The following is a 25419-nucleotide window of genomic DNA, read 5'->3' as shown; positions in this document are numbered from 1 at the left end:
GGACAACAGAGGATGAGATGGCTGGATGGCATCACCGACTCGATGGACATGAGTTTGAGTAAACTCTGGGAGTTGGTGATGGACAGGGAGGCCTGGCATGCTGCAATTCCTGGGGTCGAAAAGAGTTGGACACGACTGAGCGACTGAACTGAACTGAACTGAACTGAACAGATTATATATTTGTCATCATTGACTAAGGAGCAGTAAATCAGGTTACAATAACTTAGTGTGCTTAGCTATTCTCCTATTGGTGAGAATTTGAATCGTTTCTAATTTGCTAGCTACTATAACAGATATTGGACAAATAACAACTTCGTTAGGCTTCCTTGGTGGCTCAGACAGTAAAATCTGCCTGCAATGCACGAGACTTGGGTTTGATCCCTGGGTCAGGAAGATCCCCTGGAGAACAGAATGGCAACCCATTCCAGTATTCTTTCCTGGAGAATCCCATGGACAGAGGAAACTTGTGGGCTACAATTCATGGAGTCACAGAGTCTGACACAACTGAGCGACTAACACTAACACTTACTTAAGGACTTCATTATCTTAATTATCCTCTCTCTTTTGGGGTTATTTTCTTTGTATATACTACCAACAGCTCTGTATATCATATTAAAACTTTCTTTTGGGGGGATGATCTGAAGGAAAGCTTTATTTTAAATTAATTCTTTGTAATCAGATTTTACTTCAAATATTTGAGCACTGGTTTATTTTTTACAACCACATTCCTTACTTTTATTCAACCTATGAGACATTCCAGAATCATAGAGTCAAAATAAGAACTTTGGAAATAGCTTATTCAACTATTACTATTGTACCTTACGTATTATACTAATCCCAATCCTCCCCCCTTTTTATAAATGAGGAAAGTGAGACCTGGAACAGAAACTCTGAGAGTGAAATGCTAGTACTTTCGTCTTGTATTTGAATATGACATTTTGCATTTTGAAAGTTTTACCTTGAACTATTACCTATAATTACCCCATTATATTGTCTCAATGGTCCCATGAAATTAAAAAGACAAACTTGTTGCCTTTTTAAAATTTTACTTTGATTTTTGGAGGAGACATTAAAACCTTAAAGTCACAGAGTTAACTTTTTTTTTAACTTTTTATTTTGTATTGGGGTATAGCCAATTAACAAACAATGTTGTGACAGTTTCAGATGAACAGCAAAGGGACTCAGCCATACATATACATTCTCCCCCAAACTCCCCTTCCATCCAGGCTGCCACATAACATTCAGCAGAGGTTCTCTGTGCTATACAGGAGGTCCTTGTTTGTTATCCATCACACAGTTAAGCCAGAATACAAACTCATTTTAGTGACTTCTTTTCCATGATTCTGTCCTCAAGACTACAAATATTCCAAAATTAGAAACATAAATTAATTCACATGTGTGGGAATGTTAACTTGCTACTTTTTATAACTGTTATAAAACTGTAGACTTTCCAACACTGGATTTTATCATTTCAAATATCTGATCATTAAAAACATCATTCTGATTAGATAAGTGGGCAGTTTATAATTTAGAAATTAATTTTGTAAAGTATTTATTGGGTGCCTTCTATATGTCAGACACTCTCCTCAGAACTAGGGATTCAGAAATAAGCAAAATAGACACAATCCTTGCCCTTATGGTTAATATACATTGAATTAAAATGTTCAACCTTACTAACAATCAAATGTGCACATATAGAAATGCAGCAACCATGAAGTTTTAATTATTATTGTATCATATTAGCTCTTTAAAACAAAAAGAGAAAATGCTCAAGACTTCCAAGTGTGTACGAAACTGATATCTCATACACTAGATTAGAGGAACTCCAAGATAGAACCCTCTGCTGGGAAAGAAATTTTGCAATAGAAACAGAGCCTATGAAATGCCTATAGGTTTTGGTTCAGAAGTCTCACTCCTTGGAATCTTAACAGAAAATACTAGATGCACAAAGATATTCTTTTCAGAGATCTTCATAATAGTTTAACATTTTTTTAAAAGGAAGGATGATGATAAGAACAAGGAAGAAAAACATGAGGTATCCACACGATAGACTTAAATATCAACTTTCAGATAAGACATTTTAAATACTTTGTATAGGGGAAAAAAAAAGACTATGTAAAATGGCATAGTCAGTATGAATATGCCTCTCCTAGAAGGAGAAATATCAAAATGATAATATTATGGGTAGTTTATTTTTTACCTCCTGTTACATTTTTTGGTACTTTTTAGAGTTCAACAGCAAGATTTTATTACTCTTATCAACAGGAGAAAACTTTAGCTCTCCATCCCTCAACCCCCCTCCCCATACCCTCCCACTCACACTCACTGTATTCCCACCACCACCAAATAATGTCTTAGCCACAGCTGTATTTGTCTTTGTGGAGTTGCAGCACTGAAAATGCTAATGGGAAGAAAAGGGTACCAGAGGATGTGTGAGAACTGTGTTTTCTTTTTTTCAATTGTCATCTTATATTTAACTCTGAATAATTCTTTTCCCCTCTTTTATCATATTTGTGCCGGACTTACATATAACAGAGGTCCCCAAAGAGAATTTAAACATTAATGTTAGGTTAAAACTTCATCCTACTGCCTTTATACACTGGATCAGAGCCCACACGTATCATAAATGTACCTGAAGTTTCATTCAAACAGCTTTGCGCAACTAAAATTAATCTCTTACTGGGTAAGCGCCCTGTGTCCCTGATCCCATATTATCCTCCAGCCCTAGTCATCCAGAAAAGATGGAAATGAATCCTAGCAAAAGGCTCAAGAAAACCTGCCAGATGCACAGGAGGAAATGTCTTTATTCAGCTTTGTCCACAGCTTTTCCATGAACTGCTGTGGGTTTATCTGGATGGAATGTTCCGTGCTGGCAATGGCAAGGTCAACTCAAGAGTTAAACCTGACCAGGTCAGAAATGTGCTAGGGAGTGGTCTGAGGGACTGGAGGGCGTGGAGGTGGTGGAGGGGGTGGGGGCTGGCAGGCACTCAGGGGGTTTGTGATCCTGTCCATCTGTTCTCAGGGCCTTGAGAGACTTCCGATGACCTGCCCCTCCTCTCCTCCAGTCGCTTCTGCTTGTCTTGATGCCAGATGCCATGGAGCTGTTAGGATCACTGATCTAAATGCAATGAAACAGTAGAACGAGTTTTGGTTACCGATGGAATTTCCACCCAGTAGCAATTTGTTGTTGATGCCTTCCGAATCCTTAAAGAAAAATCCTTAATAAGCTTATGTTTAATATTGCACTCAATTGGAAATATTAGCTAGGAAAACCTAGCTCTGAAGGATTTAGATTATATATGTTTATTTCTTTTATTACTAATGCACATTTATATGTGTGCATTATTTAACAATTAGATTCAGAACAAAATATTATTATACTATATCATGTTGTATTATTGAGTGCATGCATGTTCAGTCACTTCAGTTGTGTCTGACTCTTTGTGACCCTATGGACCATAGCTCACCAGGCTCCTCTGTCCATGGGATTCTCCAGGCAAGAATACTGGAGTGGGTTGCCATGCCTTCCTCCTGTTGTATTATTATGTTATACTAAATAAAACCTTTAAGATGAAACTAATCCTCAATGCCCAAATAGTTTCCAAAAGAAAATATTTAATATAAATCAACTTGGAACTCTGACAATGCACCTTGTATTGAGTAAGTTCTACTGAAATATTTGTATTCAACTGAAAAACATGCTAGAAAGAGAAGCAAGGAGTCAGGATGCTGTGTGAAAACTCTGGTCTGGCTAACCAGCTGCAGAATTTGGGGAAGAGTTTACTCTCCACCTTTGAGCCTCAGTTTCTGTATGTGTAAAATGAGATCATTGTAAAACAAGGACCTCAAAGTCTTCATCCAGCGTTCTGACACAGAGCTGATGGGCTGGGCTCTCAGGAGTCTATGTGTCATCCATGGTGGTTACTAAGGAAAGGAATTCCAGGGTCCACACTCTTGACTGCCTCTACTACATCTAAGCATGTGCTATTGATGATGCAAGAGTGTGTGTCCATGACTTCAGGCAAACATACATGTTCCAAAGACTAATGATAGTGAGACACAAGGAGGGACAGGAACCAGAGAGAAAAAGATGGTTCTGGGGTTGTGGGCAGGGCCAAACATCATTGAATAGAAGCACAGCATTGAGAGAAGCTAGCCTGAGCACCAGTCCCCATAGCGAGACCCGATCTCCTCTGCCATCCCTTAGAAAGGACCACTATAATCCGCCCTCACCAAGAGTAAACAATTCCTTTATCCTCCATGATTTTGAGGTTGGGGCTTCCCTGGTAGCTCAGCTGGTAAAGAATTTGCTTGCAATGCAGCAGACCCTGGTTTGATTTCTGGGTCAGGAAGATCCCCTGGAGAAGGGATAGACTACCCACTCCAGTATTCTTGGGCTTCCCTGATGGCTCAAATGGTAAAGAATCTGCTTGCAGACCTCGATTTGATCCTTGGCTTGGGAAGATCCCCTGAAGGAGGGCATGGCAACACATTCCAGTATCCTTGCCTGGAGAATCCCATGGACAGAGAAGCCTGGCAGGTTAAAGTCCATGCAATTGCAAAGAGTCGGACAAGACTGAGCAACTAAGCATGATACAGCACAAGATAAGAATCCCCCCCAACCCTCCTCCCCAGGGTTCATAACTGGCCCTTGAAATTCCAGCAGCAAAATACATATAGGCTTATGATGGTTTATTACAGTAGAATTATTCGTTTATTTCACCAGCTCTTGCTGGGCATCTTTTTATTGCCAGAAAGCTGTGGAGACTGGAGGCATAAAGAGGGTATAGTCCCTACCCTCAAGGATAGCAAAGACTTGCACATAACCATTAACTCCTTCTCAGTTCTATGGGATTTACAACGTGCAGTAGAGTCATCAGAGACATGATCATATGGTACCTACAGTGATGTCTTCTTACATCCATATACTATCTCCTGGGCCAGTTATGAAGTTGCTGACTTTCAGTGTGAAGTGCCCCCTTCTCTGCTCTGCAGCTGGGTTCCTGCAGACTGCAGATCTGCTCTGCCAGCGGGCTCTGTGCTAGTTTCTGCCGTCATAGCTGCGAGGCTGAAAGAGGAAGAGCCTCGCTTTGTCTTGTCTGCCTCCTGGTCCTGGGAGTGTCACTCCAGCCAGGCTTCTTCACTCCAGAAGTGACAGTGCCTTCCCAGAGCAATAACTGAATCCAGTTTGCAGTTTTCCCAACACTTAGAATCCGCTTTGTGGAGTGGGTCGCCAGGACCACAGCTGGCAGTAGGCTTCGCCGAGTCTGGGTCCCACAGTCCTGGGAGCTCAGAGACACCAGCACCAGCAAGTAGCATCCACTCTTCAGAGGTCCAAGTTTCAGTTCCATGGGGCCTGCCCTCGTGATTTCTAAGTTTTAATCATGTAACCTCTTCCCTTTGTTTCCTCAGCCCTGGGGGCGGTAGCTACTTCCTGCAGTGACAACCTCCATGGTATCTGAAGACTTCCCTTTTCATCTTTCACTTACCTGTGAACATCTCCAAATAAGGGATTTGGTTTCTGTCTCCTGATAAGACTCTAATGGATGAGACTCCTTAGATAAATTGAGAGTCAGGAGAGAGAAGAGTGAACATCATGAGTTTTGGAGTCACCCAGACCTAGATTTGAATTATGGTTCTGATCTTCCTGACCCAGGCGTGGAACCCGTGTCTCTTATATTTCATGCACTGGCAGGAGGGTTCTTTACCACTAGCGCCACCTGGGAATCCTTCTTATACTTTTAACAGCTACCTAATTCCTTCCAGCCTTGATTAGCTGCTAACAAAGATGGGGTTTCCAGCTGTCGTGAGGCTAGCTGAAGGTCTTGGCACAAATGGCCTGCTCAGTGATAGCAGCCGTAACCATTACCAGATTGTTAGCTTCTAAGGCCAAAGCCAAGGTCTTGTACATCTTACCATTCCCAACAGGATGTATCATAAATCTATTTATGTGAGATATACTTAATAAGGTGATACTGAATGAAAAAAGTACTTAAGCTATTCATGGATGAAGTGAAGTACTTAACTTGCACAGATCCAACATGAAACCCTTTGTGGTGGTCAGGTTTTATCTTGAAGTTATGGTTTAGAACATCTTTTTAAATTGCTATTTTAAAATAAAGAGTAGTGAATTGACCTGGATGATAAGAAAAGAAAATCTGTGTCATTCATTCTTCTATCAGCCTGGCAAGTTGTCTCAGAGCCTGACGAATAGGATGTCAGAATGTACCATAACTTCCAGAAAGAAGCCAAATTGGGTCGGCGAGTGACACATTTGGGGCTCTTCCCAGCTACAAAGCAGACACTAGTTTTGTTTTTTGTTTCATGGAATACGTCATAAAGAGAAAGATTTTGACAACTCATATAATCAGTGATATCTCTTCTGAGTGTTGAATTCAAGACTCTAATGTAAACCCTGAAAATGAACGAGGTCCCAAAGGAGTGTCCGGGGCCTTCGCAAGTCACTGTGGATAAAAGTCGTTCCAATGCCAGAGGGGAGAACAAAGCATCTATTCTTTTCAGTACAACAGATAGATAGACACCCAATCTGGGTAACGGCTGTGTACACAGGAGAAGGAGGAAGTCCGCAGTGCTTTCTTGTTTCACATTTAGGGTTGTGTGGGGTGGGGCCTGATAAAGGTATTTGCGTCTAAGTGTGGAAGGCTTCCCCAGTCCTGAAGGCCTGGATGGGGATGTGGAAGAACTCAGTTCATTCCAGAACATTGCCTTCCCACAAAAGCCTACAACATCTATAAAGAGAAAAACAGCTGCCCCAAGATCCTAAATCATTCGTTTCTCAAATAAGCCATGAATCTTAGCTAACCAGGGGTGCAGGTTTGAAAGAACCATAGTTTGCTATCCTCTTGAATGGCTTTCCTAGCCTTGAAGTAGCTTTTGATTTCTTTGTGAAACAGTGTGACCCTAAACACAGGAAAAGAGACTGCAGCGTGCAGGAAGAACCGGAGAGCTAGTCATTCTGTTTCCAGAAGACTTTTCTTGTTTCCATCCATTTATTTGGGGGTTGGCCAAGGCCGTGTCCTCCAGAAAGCCTTTTCTGAGCATGCACCCTTCTCTTAGAGCAGGTGAGCATTGCAATGAACACAGAATCCCACCTGGACTGTGAGCCAGACACTGTGTTTGCTCTCTGACAGTCACACACACAACACACACACACACACTGCACAAAAGAGAGAGAGAAAGAAAGAGGAAGGAAGGAAGAAAGGAGGGAAGAGAGGGAAAGAAAGGAAGAGAGAAGGAAGGACAGAGACAGAGGGAGGGAAGCAGGAAGGAAGGGAGACAGGAGAAAGGAAAAGGAGGCAGATGGGAGAGAGGCAGGAAGAGAGAAAGAGAAAATTAAGAGAGACAGAATCATTCAGAAACAAAGTGTTCTCAGGCTGTGTGAGAAACAGCCATTTGTAGAGATCATTGCTACTACACAGACGGAGATTATCTTTTCTTGGATTAATCATTGCCCAGGCTGGAGGTGGAGCACCTGAACCATCTGCACAGAGCACCTGGGGAAATAAGTCTGGGTAACCTGTGAGGGTGAAGCGCTCTGACTGTGTCTTGGTTGTTCATTAGGGTGTGGAGTCACCTTCGCTGCATTAATATGCTGCAAGCTAGGGCTTTACCCCTTGGTCTGGACACATGGCTGGTGGTGGTCCACCAGGATGCCAGGTTTACAAACAGAGACAGCAACTTTCAGCAAACTGGGGCCAGGGCAGAGATGGCAGTGAGGGGAAGATTACCAGATTAGATCAAAGCCAGAGGGGACCTCTAGCTGATGACTATGCTTCAGGCATGTTCAATGACAGCAGCTTGAAGGCCAGGCAAGGCACAGAGGCCTGTGTACCCTTTAAGCTGAACCTGCACGTCGTCCGTGCCGCTGCTGCCAGTCCTCAGCTGGCTCTCAGTTATCTCAGGACACCAAATCTGTGCATCTCTGCCCCGCCATGCCCAGCCATTTCATTACCTTGTGGTTTCTTTTCCTCTTTGGTTTCCTAGCTACACTTCTTTCGAAAACTGTTAACTTTCTTAGTTAAATTAAGGTATAAAGGGAATGCTTACATCTTAGCTAGGTAACATAAAGAGAAAAAAAAGCACTCATACGTAGACTAGGCATAAGTGAACATACAATCGTATGTCTGTACAGGCTTGGGAGCAGTGGAATGCTGTTCAGTCCCAAGTCTTTAACTAACAGCCTTAGACAGGAACCTCCCTGGTGATCCAGTGATTCCATGAAGGACGTGCAGGTTCGATCCCTGGTTGGGGAGCTAAGATCCCACCCACATGTCTTGCTGCCAAAACCCATAAAACAGAAGCAATATTGTAACAAACTCAATAAAGACTTTAAAAATGGTCCATATTAAAAAAAAAAAAAAAAAACCCAAAATCAAAAAAAAAAAAAAAAAAAAAAATAGCCTCAGACAAGTTAACCTCTCTGAGCCTTGATTTCCCTGTCTATTAAATGAGGGTGATAATCATACCCATTTCACAAGACTGTGATAATAAAGATCAAATAAGTTAACAGGATTGTGGTAGAGGCTGCTCCACGTCCATCTGTAATACCTATTCCCTCCTTTTTTCTAGTAATGAAGTTTTACCTGGATTCATGGCCATCTGAAGGAAAAATTACATCTCTGAGTGTCCCTGCAGTTAGTAATTCCATTTGACTCAGTTCTAACCAATGAGTTACACATGGGGGCATGGTGGTCAACTTTTAGGAAATGTTCTTAAGCTGGAAAAGAAATGCCTTCACATCTTCTTCTTTTCTTGCTCATTAGAATGTGGAAGTGATGGCTAGAGCTTGAGCAGCCTTCTTAGTCCAGTAGACAGTGCACTAACCATGGTGGAAGAGGCATCCTCAATATGAGGATTAGGAGAATATGTTGCCTCACCAATTTAGGGACAACGCCCTTTGTCAGCTCGGAAGCAGTTATGGAACGAGAACGACGCCCCTTTTCCCTAGGCAACATAATTCTCCTAAAAGAAAAGGGGGGAATGAGAGAGTCATTTCCTAGGCAGGTTGATAAGGAGTCTAAGGGTCCCCAAGGAGAGAGGGATCTGGAATTCTCAAGGAGGAAGAAAGGACAAACTTTTTTCCTTCTACATCCCTTAGGATTATATAACAATAATGTATCCTGCCTGAGGACAGTCTCTGGATTAAACCTTCTGGTTAATTCTGTTACCTTAAAATGTAGATTATGGGAGTAGGTCTGGTGAGGTCTTTACAACCTCCAGACATTCTTTGGATTCATTGGAGAGTATATAACTTCATTGCCTACACTAGCAAGTGGGTACTCTTTCTGCCCCCTTCTGATGCCTATGTCAGAAGCTTTCTCTATCTCCTTTATACTTTGATAAAACTTTATTACACACACACACACACAAAAAAAGAATAAAGAAGACTGGATTCCTGTAAAGTTTGAGGGTGCCATTATACAGCCCTTAAGTGCCTACTTTGGGATTCATTACAAAAGAGTAATGAACTAACTTTTGGAAAAAAAAAAAAAAAACAACATTTTGAGAGAGTCCTTAGGTACCATTACACTACAATCTAACTAGGGCTATAGAGTATGCAGAGTGATTAGAATAGGAGAGATCTTATTGTCATTTTTTCTGATTTTTAGGAAATACATATCAAAGTTCTCAAAATTACAGACATGAAGCAGATGGGTCAAGAGGGCCAAAGAGGGAGTATTGCTCTACCCCTCCATGACCTTGGCACCATTCCCAAGGCTATATGGATAGGACAAGAAATACAGTCTTTACCAGGCAGAGGCTATGGGCCACCAGCCAGAAGGGAGCACTCAGCCTCCTGGCCTCACTTTATCCCCACTGCTAATCCTCTTCTGCAAGCAGCAGTATGACCTGGAAAGGGGGAAAGGACAGAAAGTGCCCCCATGAACCACACAAACTTCGGACATCAGTAGATCTGAGTTTGTGCCCTGGCACCTCCATCCACTTGCTGTGTGACTTTGGGCTAGTTTCGAACCTCTCTGAGCTCCAGTGTCTTCACATCAAAATGGATCATGGGATATTACTCGCTCCTTGGCGTTGCTGTAAGACTTAAACAAAATGTCAAGTTTTGAACATAGTGCCTGACACATTATAAGTATTTGGTAAATGTTTAGATGTGAAACCTGAACTTCATCTCACCATTCCCAACCACAGCCACAGGCTTCATCCAGAACCATTTGACTCTCTGCAGCAAGGACTCTTTCCCCAGCTGTGCCTTTTGCTCACTACTCTCTACACATAACTCCATTGCTTCTTTCTGTCTCTCCTTATCTTCCACAGATTTTCCAGGCACCTTTAAGTCCTCCTTGACTTTCAGCCCGGGGCAGTCTCTCTCTCTTTTTCCTGGACGGTGCCAGCATTTGATGTCCAACCACTCATTAACATTTACTGCCTCAGATTGGTATTGAATTTCAAAGTGCGTGTCTCATCTTGCCAGCCTTACCTTATGCTCTACACAGGTGTGGCTCATGCCTGTTGCACCTTCTATCCCCTCAGCCCTTAACTCAATGAACACTTGCTGAGCAAGGAAACCAAACCCAATTATCCAGAGCCCTCTAACTAATTTCTCTTTTGGAGTCCTTTTTGAACCTACATGCCTATTGGGCGGGCTTCCCAGGTGGCACTAGTGGTAAAGAACTCACCTGACGTGGATTCTCTCTGGGTTGGAAAGATCCCCTGGAGGAGGGCATGGCAACCCACTCCAGTATCCTTGCCTGGAGAATCCCATGGACAGCAGAGCCTGAAGGCTACAGTTCATGTGGTCACAAAGAGTCAGACAGGACTGAAGCAACTCAACATGCATGCATGCCTATCGGGCATCAGTGTTCCTCAGAGTTCAAAGCACATGGACAGTGGTGCCTTCCTGTGACATCGTCAGGGGTTCAGTTACCTTTGCTCCTGAGCATCCAACTCAGGACCAATAGCACAGATTGCTTGGCTGACCCTGGTCAGTCGTGGGGAATAAGAGGAAAGGTGAGAGAGGATTTCACTTAGAAGAAACTCATTACTCCAAACAAGTAAGATGATGTAGAGAAATGTTTTAGGGGTGGTAAGTCAATACTAATATTTGGAGTTTGGGAGCACATGGGATTTGTCTTTTCAAAGAAGAATACTGCGATGGAAGCCATCACTATTGTTTTGAATACGAGAATGCTTTTGTCTTTTAAAAATCTATTTATTCTTGACCGCACTGGGTCTGTGTTGCTGCCTGAGGCCTTTCTCTAGCTGTGGCAAGCCAGGGCTTCTCTCTTCTTGCCGAGCACGGGCTCTAGCATGCACGGGCTTCAGTAGTTGCTGCATGTGTGATCAGCTGCTCCCTAGCATATGGGATCTCAGCTCCGGGTGCTAAGTCGCTCCAGTTGTGTCTGACTCTATGTGACACCATGAGCCTGCCAGGCTCCTCTGTTCATGGGATTCTCCAGGCAAGAATACTGGAGTGGGTTGCTATGTCCTCCTCCAGGGGATTTTCCTGACCCAGGGACCGAACCTGCATCTCTTACACCTCCTGCAATGGCAGGCGGGTTCTCTACCACTAGCACTAGCTTGGATCAAACCTGTGTCCCTGCACTGGCAGACAGATTCTTAACCACTGGCCCATCAGGGAAGTCCCTGCATTTGTCTTTTTAAACAGGTATGCTGGACTTGTTTCTTGTGCACGCTGTCTCCAGTGCCTTAAGGGAATGAACAGAATGGCAAGAGCACTGAGCTGGTCACTCTGGAACAGGGTTCCTCCCCGGGACCGGAGGCACTGCCTTCCTCCAAGGAAGCTGGAAAGATCCACAGGACTGTTAGGTCATCCCAGCTGCATGGTGGGACAGAAATATTACAAAAGGAATTCTCCCGCCATCACTATCGCTTTTCAGGTAATTGAGGACTCATTAGGGATGCTTGTTAACAATACAAATTCCCTCGTTTCTAACTCCAGCCTACCCACCCCCAGGGACTCAACAGGGCTATGGTACGACTCAGGAATCTGCATTTCCACCCAAACTTCAAGTGCTCTCGATGCAGGGCATGGCTCACAGACTACACTTTGAGAAACACTGCTTTAAAAGAAAGACCTTTCACTCTGAACAGGAGCCACTACTGCCTTCCCTCTTGCACCCCTTCCACCTTAGATGTGGCAATAATAAAGCAATGAGTTAATCATCTCAGTTAAAATGCAGACAGAGCAGTAATTTGAGTACAGTTTTGGACTAGAGACACTCCAGTTCTGGAGGTGTGTGGGTGGTTGGCCCTTTCAAGGCAACTTGCTCTGAAGGGTGGGTCAAAATGTTTTGGCGGGGGGGTGAAGGGCATGTCCTGGAAGTGCTCCCTAACTGTGGACAAGAGAAGGACATTGGCCACCAGCTGCTGTGGGAAGGTGACTCATCAGCCTATGTGGCAGTAACCACTGGCTGGCGGAATGACTCCCTTGGCCGTGGGGGGCCGTGGGGGAGGTGATGGCTGTGACTGGAGAGAGCAGTGCATTCCAGAGGAGAACCAGACCTCCTGCAAGGATGCCGATCTGTGCTGTCAGTCACCTTGGCAGCAACGGAGGAGGGAGAGGGAGGGGTAGATGAGCGGTCTCAGCAAGATGGCAGAGGCACCATTTAGTCATTGGTGTGAACAGCCTTATGTTCACTACCCCGGACTCACCCTGCCTCCTTCTCTCCCCCATCTCTAAATCCAATGACTAAATCTGGTTCATTCTACACTTTAACGTCTTCCAGGTGCCCCCTCTACCACTACCTTTGTGTCACTGCCGTCATATACCACCCATCTTTCTCTTTCTGTGTATCCCCACCATTATGACCCAGGCTTGAGTCCTGTCATCGCTCACTTGGACTCCTGTCCCTGCCTCCTGCCTCCCTATCTCTAATCCATCCTTCCTACAGCCACCAATGTGTTCTCTCCAAAAGTGAAAATCCAAGCATAGCATTCCCTTACTTAAAATTCACAGCTAGAAGGGGAAAAAAAAATCCTCAGCTTACCACGGCTCAGTGGTTCTTGAACTTCACTGTGCCTTGGAATTGGAATCACCTGGGGGCTTGTTAAAACACAGCATGGGGCCCTAGCTGGAATGTTCTTCACTCTTCCACATCTTCCTCCTTTACCCACTGAATTCCTGACCCTATAATCTCTGTGAGGCCTTCTCCATCTCTTTGCCTTCATCCTCACTCCACTTCCCCCACCATCATCATCATCACCACCCACACATGTTGAGTGCTTGCTATGGTGCATTCCGTTGAATCATCACGGGAAAAAAAAAATCCATGATGTGGGTCCCATTATTCTTCCCATATAATAAAGGTGTTGAAACTGGGGCTCAGATAGGTTCAGAAACTTGGCCCAGTCAGACGACTAGAAAGCAGTGAAGTCAGAATTCAGTGCCTGGGCTCAGGACCCCAGCAAATATCAACTCATCCAGATGGAATTAAACGTTTCTTCCTCAATGCTCTCAGAACACTCTTCCTGTCACACATCTAAATCCACACACAACCAGGCTGAGTTATTTGAGGGTGGGTCTTCACCGTTGTTTCCTATGCCTAGCCCATAGAGCGAACTCCATGCTGAGTGAATTATGCGCACTGGAGTGCTGGTAAACGTAAATTTTTTGATGGGCCAGAAGAAATGAGAAATATTCCAGATTACTTAAATTCCTTATAATACGCAAACTCAACATATAACATGCCAACACGTACCGTTTCATATTGGGGATACACAAGTATCACTCTATATTAGGGGAAACCCTGAGACAAATGAAAATACAAAGAACATGATTGCCATTAAGTCGTCATTTTGACCTTTCCATCTTTTAGACATATTCAAAGTACATGGAGGTTTCTCTCTGGAATAGCATGATGGCAGAAGTGTTAATTTTACAGGAAAGTTTGGTTAAGTCTTTTCTACTGATGCAGAAAAATAACTTGAGAAGTCAGCATATTAAGCAAAAAAAAAAAAAAAAAAATTTACAGGAGTATGTGTTTAAGAGTGAAATTTCACATGTATTTGGAACCAAGGCTGAAACAATGCTTTCTGTAAATGAGCACCATTCACTAGAAAATACAACTTATCTTCCACATACAAATCCAAAGTATAAGCAAATGGCAACTTTTTGCTTCTCTCTTTTACTAGGAAGGAAATTGTTGCCAGCTAGCCCCCAGGGCATCTCTCCCCTGCTGCATCTTTGCTTTCCTGGGTTAAGACATTAGATTTTTGGTTAAGAAAGGGGAAAAAAATGAGAGAGTAAAAGTGACCTGTCGGCACTGATTTTCCAGAGCTAGGGCCTGCCTCATGGCTCCTCCCCATCTCACTCTGGGCTTGGGGCCACGCAGTGCCAAAGGTAGTGCTCCTTTTCCACCTGACTTCAAAGCCTTTGTCAAAACGAACCGTAAGTTAACAGGCTCTGTCAACATGGATGCCTCTTTGAAGGCACGTTAAGGCCAAGCGTCAAAGGCAGCTTGGAAGGCAGTGAAACAAGAGGGAAAGCCGCACCTCTCCCCTCCTGCAGTGTGCATTCTAACTCTCTTGCTACCAACTGTACAAAACCCTGTTCTCTCTAGGCTTTGGACCCAGAGTAGCTCACTGTCTGGGCCTCTGTGTCTTCTCCCTCCACTTAGAAGCAAAGCTTTCAGGCCTTCTGGGACCTGCTGAGGCCCGGAGCTGGGGCTCCTCCTTGGTGGCAATGGGGAAGCTTGGAGTTCCTTTCACCCAGTGGGCATAGAGGTGACTTCATTCTGCAACTCCCTGAGTCTGGTTTTCCCTTCCCTACAAGTCAGTAAGCACAAATCTGTGCAGAGAAGCCTGGAGTTCTAAGCATTCGCTCAGCAGAAGGGGAAAAAAAAAAAAACCAACATACCACTTTTCCAACCCAGCCCTGTTAAGGACATGGTCTCAGACATTTCCTGCCTGAGCCTCAGCGGCTTCCCTCCTCTTGCACACGTGCTCCCCCTACTGCCTGCTGCTGGCAACGCAACCCTGGCTCCAGGAGACCCAGGAACGCCCCAGCCTGGCCCTGGAAGAGCCATGTTGTAAGGCTGCAGTGGGACTGCCAAAAAATGAAACAGTAGATCCTTAAGAATTCTTCCATGGCTTCGGTGAAGGGCCCAGGCTAAGTCTTTACATTTCAAGAGTAAACTCTGTAATAAAGACTGAATAAACAAATCTTCCCTGAATAGAATTTTGCCAAGTAAATTAAATGTAGGCTTCCCTCTAAGAGTTAAATAAGTGAAAAGAGCTTTGGACTTGGATTGAGAATAGAGGACTCAGATTCAGGTTATGCTCCTTTTTTAAAAATGAGTGACCTTGGACTTAACCATTTTCAGTCTGTTTCTTCATCCATTATTTGGGCATATGGCTCATCTCTTAGTGTTGTGAAAAGTAAATGAAAGAATGTGAATGTGTGAGAAAAGTGTTTTATAACATAAAAATTTAATATGAGCTATTATTTTTTCCCTTCCAATGCAACACACACACACACACACACACACACACCTCCCTCTTTCATACATTTCAGTGGAAATGGTAGGGGGAGGCAATTTAAACCCCCAAAAGGAAGTAGGACAAGGAAGCTCAGTCACAAACAGGAAGTAACAGAAATGCCATCAGAAAAAATTGGCTCAAGCAAAAGAAAAAAAAGTCATAGGTTACGTTTTAAAGATCAAGTTAGACTTAGTTCATGATTTGGGGTGTTGCACAGCCCCCTAAGTTAGGGGGTTTTCAGAGATGATTAGGTAACTCTTTTGACCTTGATTTGACCTCACAAATGGGAATTCTCCGGGGCGTTTTTTGGATCTCTGTAGTTGGTAGGTTCCTGCCTTTTTAAATGTAGGTCTCTCCTCCTTTTCCCCTGCGGCCCTGGGAGGGGCCCAGCGCCCTGAGCTGGGGCCCCGCCCTCGCCCGCGCCCCGGAGCCGCCCTGCCTCCTCTCGGATTACTCCTCCCTTCCTGGCCTCACAAACTTGCCACATTGTAGGTTGGCTTCTGCAGGAAAAGTAAGAAAAGCAGTGCAGTGCCGGCGCACAAAGAAGTTTTACAGTGCTAGGGTTCAGGTCCAACTTTCCTTCCAAATTTTTGTTAAGAAGAGACAAAATCTTGGATATTTTCCTAGGAGGAAAAAAAAAAAAAAAAACAACCTAAAGGAAAACAAAATAACATGTCAGGACACATTGTGCTATTTATTTTCTTGTTTTTCCTCTCATTCTTGAAACTTCCCTTCAAAAATCTTACCACCTTTCTTGCCTCTTCCTTAATCTTGTGTGTTTTTAGCGTAGGGACAGAGAGGATTTGAAGCCTAAGGATTTTAAGCCAGAACCAAGGAGGAGGGCATGGCAACCCACTCTAGAATTTTGCCTGGAGAATCCCCCTGGACAGGGCAGCCTGCTGGGCTACAGTCCATGTGGTCGCAAAGAGTCGGACATGACTGAGGGACTAAGCACAGTATATGTCAAGCATTCCTAAATCTCGTCATCTGTTTGCAAAATCAGGGTTCCTTTTCTGGCCCAAATGAAGAGACTGGTTTCTGCCTTCTTTCCCCAGGCTTTTTAAATTAAACTACTCTTAAGCAAATTGCTTGAGGAAGGTGAGATTTGGAAAGTAAGGAGATCCATGTCCATCTAAGTGATTCAAGTTTAAGGATAGTGGCATCAGTTCAGTCGCTCAACAGCGTCCGACTCTGCCACCCCCATGGACTGCAGCACGCCAGGCCTCCCTGTCCATCACCAACTCCCGAGTTTACTCAAACTCATGTCCATTGAGTTGGTGATGCCATCCAACCATCTCATCCTCTGTCATCCCCTTCTCCCGCTCCTGCCTTCAATCTTTTCCAGAATCAGGGTCTCTTCGAATCAGGTGGCCAAAGTATTGGAGTGTCAGCTTCAGCGTCAGTCCTTCCAATGAATATTCAGGACTGATCTCCTTCAGGATGGACTGGTTGGATCTCCTTGCAGTCCAAGGGACTCTCGGGAGTCTTCTCCAACACCACAGTTCAAAAGCATCAATTCTTCAGCGCTCAGCTTTCTTTAGAGTCCAACTCTCGCATCCATACATGACCACTGGAAAAACCAAAGACGGACCTTTGTTGGCAAAGTAATGTCTCTGCTTTTTAATAGAAGGATAGTGCCGTAGAGACACAAATCCTAAAGACTGTCCCCTGTCTTGTTGCAAGTTTAGTGTACTTTGTGGCGGCCTCCGACTGTGTCTTGGTCTCCAGCTGTAGGTGTACATTTGGCAACTGTACTGTCAGGATGCTGATAATGGTATTTTCAAAGTGTTTTCACACTTGTGCTTCATAACAACCCCAGGAGCATGGTGAAGGGATGGAATTTGCTGCTGTTACAGACGAGGAAGTGAGGAGAAGGAGGGAAAAGTGATTTGTCCAAGGCCACTCAAGTGGTTCCCTACAAAACCCAAACTAAGAGGTCAAGATCTTCCAAATATTACACTGGTATTTAATGCCCGGTTTGGAAATGATTACCAACAGGCTCTACAGGCTCTTGTTTATGCCAAAACAAACTGTCTTCATTTTTAAACTAGGGTAGCATGAACATTTAAATTAACTTTTTACAAATTATGTAAAGTGTGTATCATTAGCAAAGGGACTTAGAGGCCCTTTTCAATAGACAGTATTTTTTTTAATTAAAACTTCATTTTTAATAAATTTAGGGAGGGTATAATTCACTTACATGACTGAAAATTCACAGTCCTAAAGCCTAGTACACTTGGGAAATCTTGTTGCCACCTCCTCCCCCTTCATCTCTTTTCTCCACTTCTTCTCTCCCTCACTGGTAGGTATTTTTATTATCTTGAATCCTACCCCTGTTTCTTTAGGAAAATACAGATAAGTACAAATACATATTCCTATTCTTATGTATTTACAGTCTTAAAAAAGGAACACTTTGAATTGGTTTTCTGGTCGTGGTGGTGGACTTTGCTAAACCATCTCTCTTTCCCCTGGGAAGCTCAGGGATCTGCAGACAATTCTAGTGTGACTGAGAATCTAGAGGCTTCAGCTGGCTGTAGAGGTTTCAATTGGGTAGCTTTACCTGGTAAACCTAGGTCTTGCCCTCAACCAGAACCAGATGCAGCTGCTGCAACCCTGGGCTTCGATAACATACTACTACAGGACAACTAGTTGTTTCACAAGGAGAAAGTCATCTAGATGCCCGAGTGAAACCCACATGATATGATGGCAATGTTTTAAGCAGTAATTGTCTGTTACTGTTGCTGGAAGGATGGTTAGTGACGAGTGCCATCACTATGGGACTCATTCTACTATGTCCCACTGTGACAAGGTCATAGTGCCTGACAGACAGAGGGGCCATCTCCAGTACACTCTCCAAGTAGGATTCTTCCACCAAAGGAGCTTTCACATCCTTCCTGTCATCAGTGGCACTGAAAGAAAAATCAAAGATCAAACTCAGGCTATGGCAAGGAGGAAGATCAGGGGCTCTCTGAGAGCAGGAAATCCAAGCCAAGAGCCAAGCAATGGAAGGACCAGTGTAGGTCAGAGCACCTGGGCCACCACTGCTCTAGACTCAGGAAAAAAAAAAGGCACAGACCAGACCAGCAAGTGCAGAGACTGGCCAGGAGTTTACAGCAGCTCCTCCTGAGGAGGGATGGGCATGCAATGGGGCCCCTCCAGGTTCTCTGTACCATTGACGGGACAGATGCTGAGGAGAGGGCTGACAGACATGCCATAGAATCACCTGCTGTCCCTTGTGTTCGTTTACTAGGGCTGCCACGACAAAGTGCCACAAGCTGGGTGACTTAAATTTCCGAGATGTATTGTCCTGCCGTAATGGAGGCTAGAAATTCAGGACCAAGATGTCTGCGGGGCTGGTTTCTCCTAAGGGTTAAGGGAGGAATCTGTTCTGGGACCCTCTCCTTGGCTTGTGGATGATCGTCTCTTCCTGTGTGTCTTCTCATCATCTTTCCTCTGTGCGTCTAAATGTGCCCCTTTTTATAAGGACACCAGTCACACTAGGTTAGAGCCCATCCTAAGAACCATTGTTTTAACTTGGCTACCTTTGGAAAGATCCTGTCTGTAAATAAGGTCACATTCTGAGGTACTGGGGGTTAGGACCCCAACATATTTCTTAGCTTTTAGGTTTTTAAAGAATTTATTTAAATTAAAACTTATAGCTTACTGTCAGCATTAATAGTAACATACAGTTAATAGTTTTCACCCTTTTAACTGGAAATACCAAAACTCAAGAGTTTCTAGAGTTGTTGGTGTAATTATTATTATTTTCATCATTATTATTTTATATGGTGCAATTACTATTAATAAAGATTTTTGATGTTGAATGTGAGAAATTTGAAAGCCCATATTCTATATTTTCTATTCCCATGGTATTTCTCTGGGACCATAAATTTCAGAGAAAACTGTTTTCTCCGTTTATTTTATTGTGGTGGAATAGACTTATACATTTTGCCATCATAACCATTTATAAGTGTACGTTTCAATGCCATTAAATACGTTCATATTGTTGTGCACAGTCACCACCTTCCATTTCCAGAACTCTTCATTTTGGAAAACTCAAGCTTTAGACCCATTAAGTAATAACTCTCCATTCCTCCCATCCACCAGCCCCTGGCAATCACCACACTACTTTCTGTCACTGTGGTTTGGACTACTCTAAGTACCTCACATAAGTGGAATCATGCAGTATTTCTACTTATGTGACTAGCTTATTTCACTTAGTATAACGTCCTCAAGATTCATCTGTGTTGTAGCATACTGCAGAATTTTTTTCCTTTTTAAGGCTGAATAATATTCCATTGTTTGTATATATATATCACCTTTTATTTATGCATATCTTCATGTTTTAACTACTGTGAATAATGCTGTGATGAACATGGGTGGACAAATTTCTAAGACTCTGCTTTTAATCTGTTTGAATACATATCCAGAAGTAGAATTGCTAGATCATATGGTAATTCTATTTTTAAACATTTTAATTACTGTAAGTGATGCTGTGATGAACACGGGTGGACAAATCTCTCTTCAAAACTCTGTTTTAATTCATTTGGATGTATACCAAGTATTAGTAGAATTGCTAGATCACATGGTAATTCTGTTTTTAATTTTTTGAAGAACACTCTACTGTTTTCCCAGCAGCTGTACCATTTTACATTCTCACCACCAGTGCACAATGATTCCATTTTCTCCGCATCCTGGCCAATGCTTATTTTCTTTTTGATAGTAGCCATCTCAACAGGTGTGAGGTGGTATCTCATTGAATTTTGGTTTGCTTTTCCCTGATGATGGTGATGAGCATCTTTTCACTCTTTTTCAGATCCACAAGAGTCCTCTCTATTTTCAGAGGTGTTGGCCTCACACCCCCATTTCAATATTGAGAACAAAGCCGTACAGTCTGTGGAAGTGGTGAATTAATTGGGCGTATTATGGTAAGTAGGAGGCAGTTTGAAACCCCTCTGCTTTCTCACTGGTTGCATATACACCAAGTCTAACACGATCTCATTGTGAAGAGTGGGTCCTGTCATTTTCAACAAATCCTTTCTTTGTTTTTATAAAGTCCAAAGCAGAAAAAAAAAAGAGAGGAAATCCCTCCAACGTTTATGCTATAAACCACGCTCCTTCACCACTCTCACCCCTCAGGACATACACCTCACCACTGGTGTTGAGATCCTGATGCCCAGATTGTACAAAATTGCATGCTCCTTTTACTCAGAAGAATGTTCTTTGCCTACAGTTTTTAAGACATACTAAGCTAAAATGTGCATATCACTCTATCTAGAGTTGGGCTTTTGGTGATGTGGTGTGGTTATTAATCACTTTACTTTTGTTTCTGTTAAACCTGGCCCGACATCTCGCTGAGACGCTGTGACAAACACTTTGGGTCCATGACTCGGCAGGACCAGGTGTGGCCGGGCCCACCCCTTGTCAGGCAGGCGAAGGCAGCCAAGCTCGCTCAGTTCAAACATGCTCGAGGGATTCGGCACCTGGAAATCCCCACAAAGCTAGTTCCATTCCAGATCTTTCTCAACACCCAGAGGAGGGAACACAAGGACTGATTGTCCTCACAAGATTTTCTGCCTGCAGTTCCATAGTTTAGGGGTTTGTGTGGGCCGAGGGTGGCTAGACACATTTACTTATTAGTGTAGGGGCTCAAGTCAGAAAGATGCCCTAGAGCTCAATGACCAAATGTTGCACCCTGGGATTCTGTGGGGTGATATTTAGAACAACGTGATCCCCAGCCTGTGGGTGCCAATGTCAAGCCCCTCCCCCAGGCTCAGCCCGATGGCCTATTTTCCATAGGACTTTGTGATTCTGGTTTCTTGTTGCTTCCTGTCGTTCTTGTTTTCCACATTTCTTGGGCTCCATCCAATGCTGAGTAATGATTCATAGCCAGAAGGCCCGAGGCGAGAAGCTGCCACTCCAAAGAGGGAGTAACTAACAGCTCCAGGCACCAACGGCGGGCCCCTCACCCGGCCCACAGGCTCCTGGCCTCTACGCGCCTACAGGAGGAGTTGGTGCAGGGTGGGGTGATTTGTTTTCTCTGGCGGGGCTGGGGAGAAGCGGGGGTGTGCCCAGCTGAACCTCCATCTCTGGTCTTCCCGGGAGAGGTCCCTTTGTACTTCACACACAAAATGTGATGTGCAACAGTCTCTCACTTCCCTTCCTTTCTCCTTCCCTGTCCCACCCACGCCAGGTTCTTCTTTGGAAGGATTTTACTCCAACATTGCCTTGGGGGGAAGGAAAGAAAGATCTGAAATCAGGGAGGGGGAACACAGTGACTTTCTTCATGTGCCCTGAGTCTGTGACATCCACTGGTCTCTGAGCTGGCCCCAACTCCTGGGGGGTGGACCCCCAGGGCTGGTATGGGAGTTCAGTGGGGCTGACAGAAGGCCTCAGGGAGGTGCCAGCCTTGAGAGTGAGCTCCCAACGGGCACTGTACGAGATTATGGCAGAGGTGAAGGCAGTACCGACAGCCAAAGTTCACTGAGTGCCTTCTGTGTGCCAGGTGATGTTCAATTTAACACTCCCAACAACCCTACGAGGTCCATGTAATCGCTGTTTCCATTTTGCCAGTGAAGACACTGTCACAGAGAGGTCAGGATCGCACAGTGAACACAAGGCAGAGCTGGGGAGTTGTAGCCCTGGAAGTCCAGCTCTTGAGTTGACTCTCAGTCACAGCTCTATATTAACCAAGACATGGTATCCTTGTTCCTGTGTTACAAATGAGAAGACTGGGGAGTGGTGTGCTCTGTCCCACACTGCTAGGGGACACAGATGCCAGGCGCCTCCCGTCCAGTCCTGCCCACTCCTTTGTTGGGCGGGGAGGAGTTAAGGAGGGGTGGAGTCAGGATGTGACTGCTTCCTACTCGCCCTTCTCCACCCCAAGTTTCCACCTTCCTCCTGAAGCTTTGTGCTCTTGTTTCAGATGACAGGAAGCTACCAGAAAGAGAGCCAGATAGTGAGAAGCAGATGAGGAAATCAGAAACCTGCATTTGTCAATCTAGGAATCGGTCCAACACGTCTTATGGAACTGAAAGCTGGCTGCCCAGGTAAAGTGTCCAGATGCCCCAGGCAAAGGGAGGTGAACATTAGAGGAAGTTAGAGTTTCCAGAATGGTGAATGTTGGGTAGTAGAGAAAATAGAGAAGGCTAAGGTGTGACAGAAATGGGCTAGAATTAGATGCCCTAGATCTCTATGGTGGGAAGAGCCAGAGAGATTAATGAGTCCAACCTCTTATACACTATTATTAGTGAGAACTAACATTGCTTGGGCACTCCTGTGCCAGGCATTGTGCTAAGTGCTTTCCATGTGCCTATAACAATCCTATGATGCAGGTGCTATATTTGTCTTCACTAAGAAACTGAATCAAAAGTTAATTGGCCCAGTAAAAGGTAGATCAAGGCAGTCTCCCTCTCTCCAAAGCCCACATACTTTTGTACTCTTTAACATTTTATGATGAACCATTTTAAACATATACAAAATAGAGCGAATATTATAATGAAGCTCCATAATTTCACTGACCAGTTGCAATAATCATCAACACAAGACAGATCTTATTTCATCATTCATCCCTCATCTACCCTTCCAGTACTAGATTATTTTGAATCTCATACATATTATTTCTTATTGTATCATCCTATTGGTATCAGTGTATATTCTAATTGGTATCTCCAAGAAAAAAAGACTTTCTTAATGTAGCCATAATACCAGTGTTGTAGCTAAAAAAATAACAAAAATTTCTTAATACCATCAAATATCCAAACATTGTTCAGATATCTCAGACTGTCCCCAGATGTTTTTTTAATAGTTGATTTATTTGAACTGGGATTAATAGTGTCTATATTAAAAATAGAAATACCATATTATCCGGCAATTCCAGTCCTGGGTATCTATCTGAAGAGAACAAAAACACTAACTCAGAAAGACACATGCACCCCGATGTTCATACCAGCATTAGTTACAATTGCTAAGATATGGAATCAACCTAAGTGTCCATCAACAGATGAATGGATAAAGAAGATGTGATGTATGTATATATGTACGTATATATGTACAATGTATACACACACACACACACACACAATGGAATACTACTAAATTATAAAAAAGAATTTCATAATTTGCAACAAGAATGGACTTGGGGAATATTATGTTTACTGAAATAAGTCAGAGGGAGAAAGACAAATACTGTATGCATCACTTACATGTGGAATCTAAAAAATAAAGCTAGCAAATATAACAAAGAAGAAACAGACTCACGGATAGAGAGAACAACCAGGGGTTACCAGTGTGGAGAGGAAAGTGGGAAGGGCAAGACAGAGGCAGGGGATTAAGAGATACAAACTACAATTAATATGTATAAAATAAATCAGATACAAAGATATATTGTGCAGCATAGGGAGTCTAGCCAATATTTTATATTAGCTATAAACAACTTTCAAAAATTGTGAATCACTATGAAGGAATGATGCTGAAGCTGAAACTCCAGTACTTTGGCCACCTCATGCGAAGAGTTGACTCATTGGAAAAGACTCTGATGCTGGGAGGGATTGGGGGCAAGAGGAGAAGGGGACGACAGAGGATGAGATGGCTGGATGGCATCACTGACTCGATAGACATGAGTCTGGGTGAACTCCAGGAGTTGGTGATGGACAGGGAGGCCTGGCGTGATTCATGGAGTTGCAAAGAGTCGGACACGACTGAGCGACTGATCTGATCTGATGGTATACACTTTACACTTACATAATTTGTAGGTCAGTTGTACCTCAATTAAAAAAAAAAAGTCCCAACATTTGGTTGATACGTAAAGTCCCCTCCCTGCTGCCATTGTTGAAGAGACAGAGTCACTGGCCTTGTAAACTTTCTCACATTTTGGATTTTGCTGATTATATCCATTTGGTGTCATTTAACATGTTCCTCCATCCTCTGTACTTCCTGTAAACTGATAGTTAGATCTAGTGGTTTGATTAGATTCACATTTAATTGTTTGGCAAAGCCACTTCATAGGCAGTACATAGTCGCAGCCCTTATACTTACACCTACTTTTCTCCGGAAGACAAAAGGTCAAATCTAACTCAGGGTAGAGTCAGAAAAAAGCCAGAACCAGGATTGGAACTCAGTCTTCCAGCCCCCTGCCCTTCCACTCATCACTGGACTTGACTCTAGAATATTCTCTTTTACTAGGAGGACAGTTTGGCTGTCATTTAATCCTCTACCTCCTTCTCTAAGAGAAGCCAATAGAGGAGCAGTGGGAAAGTTCAAGCCTTTCTCTGGCACATGGTACTAGCTTAATTTTAAACATGATGGGAGGGAGGGGTCTCCTCAAGGCTGGATGGGGCTGTGTACCTTCTGCTTTTGCTGGAGGACTGGAAGCATTTCAGCCAGAAGTCTGGCATGGAAAGGAGATAGAGCTCCTTTCAAATATTGAGAACTAATTTACTTGAGTACTGATAGGAACATTTCATCTTTTTGACTTATCCATTTTCCTTGATAGAAAAGAAGTAAGTGAACACTCAGTGCTGGAGGCCTAATGAGGCACACAGAATTCCACTTGGGGGAAAAGGAAAGGAAGAGCTAGTGAAGATGGCAACCCTTCTGTGCATTTCAGCACAGGGAGCACTTTTTTTTTTCCTATTCCTGCTACACTGAGTATACAAATGTCAGAACCAAAATTGATTCAGATAACCAGAATTCTTCCCATTGCAATGGGAAGAAACCACCCTATACCAAAGATTGGACCAGGGAGAGGGGTTGGGGAGGAAAGATGACCTGAAGGCACAGTTACAGTGAGCATTCACATTCATTGGACACTTAAAACACACTGGGAAGATTATTTGCAGTATCTCACTGGGGCTTCCCTGGTGGCTCAGACAGTAAAGCGTCTGCCTGCAATGCGGGAGACCGGGGTTCGATCCCTGGGTTGGGAAGATCCCCTGA

The 25419-nt window shown here is 43.7% G+C and overlaps 1 long non-coding RNA gene across 2 annotated transcripts in view; it reads right to left on the bottom strand.

Moving 5' to 3' along the window:
- Nucleotides 1-1091: 1091 nt before the first annotated feature.
- LOC109560396 (uncharacterized) overlaps nucleotides 1092-25419 on the bottom strand; it is a 44505-nt gene continuing 20177 nt past the window's right edge. The window contains exons 1-2 of one of the 2 annotated variants that reach the window (XR_002180918.2): nucleotides 4904-8407; nucleotides 1092-3118 (exon numbers count right to left, since the gene is read on the bottom strand). This is a non-coding gene — a long non-coding RNA (uncharacterized lncRNA). Of the gene's footprint in view, nucleotides 3119-4903; nucleotides 8408-25419 lie in introns of those variants that run through there. The other variant, XR_011567147.1, reaches the window with a different exon arrangement.

Source organism: Bos indicus, chromosome 6, assembly GCF_029378745.1.
Source record: "Bos indicus isolate NIAB-ARS_2022 breed Sahiwal x Tharparkar chromosome 6, NIAB-ARS_B.indTharparkar_mat_pri_1.0, whole genome shotgun sequence".
Classification (NCBI taxonomy): Eukaryota; Metazoa; Chordata; class Mammalia; order Artiodactyla; family Bovidae; genus Bos; species Bos indicus.
The sequence above is the reverse complement of the archived record's forward strand: the minus strand, read 5'-3'. Positions and strand labels throughout refer to the sequence as shown.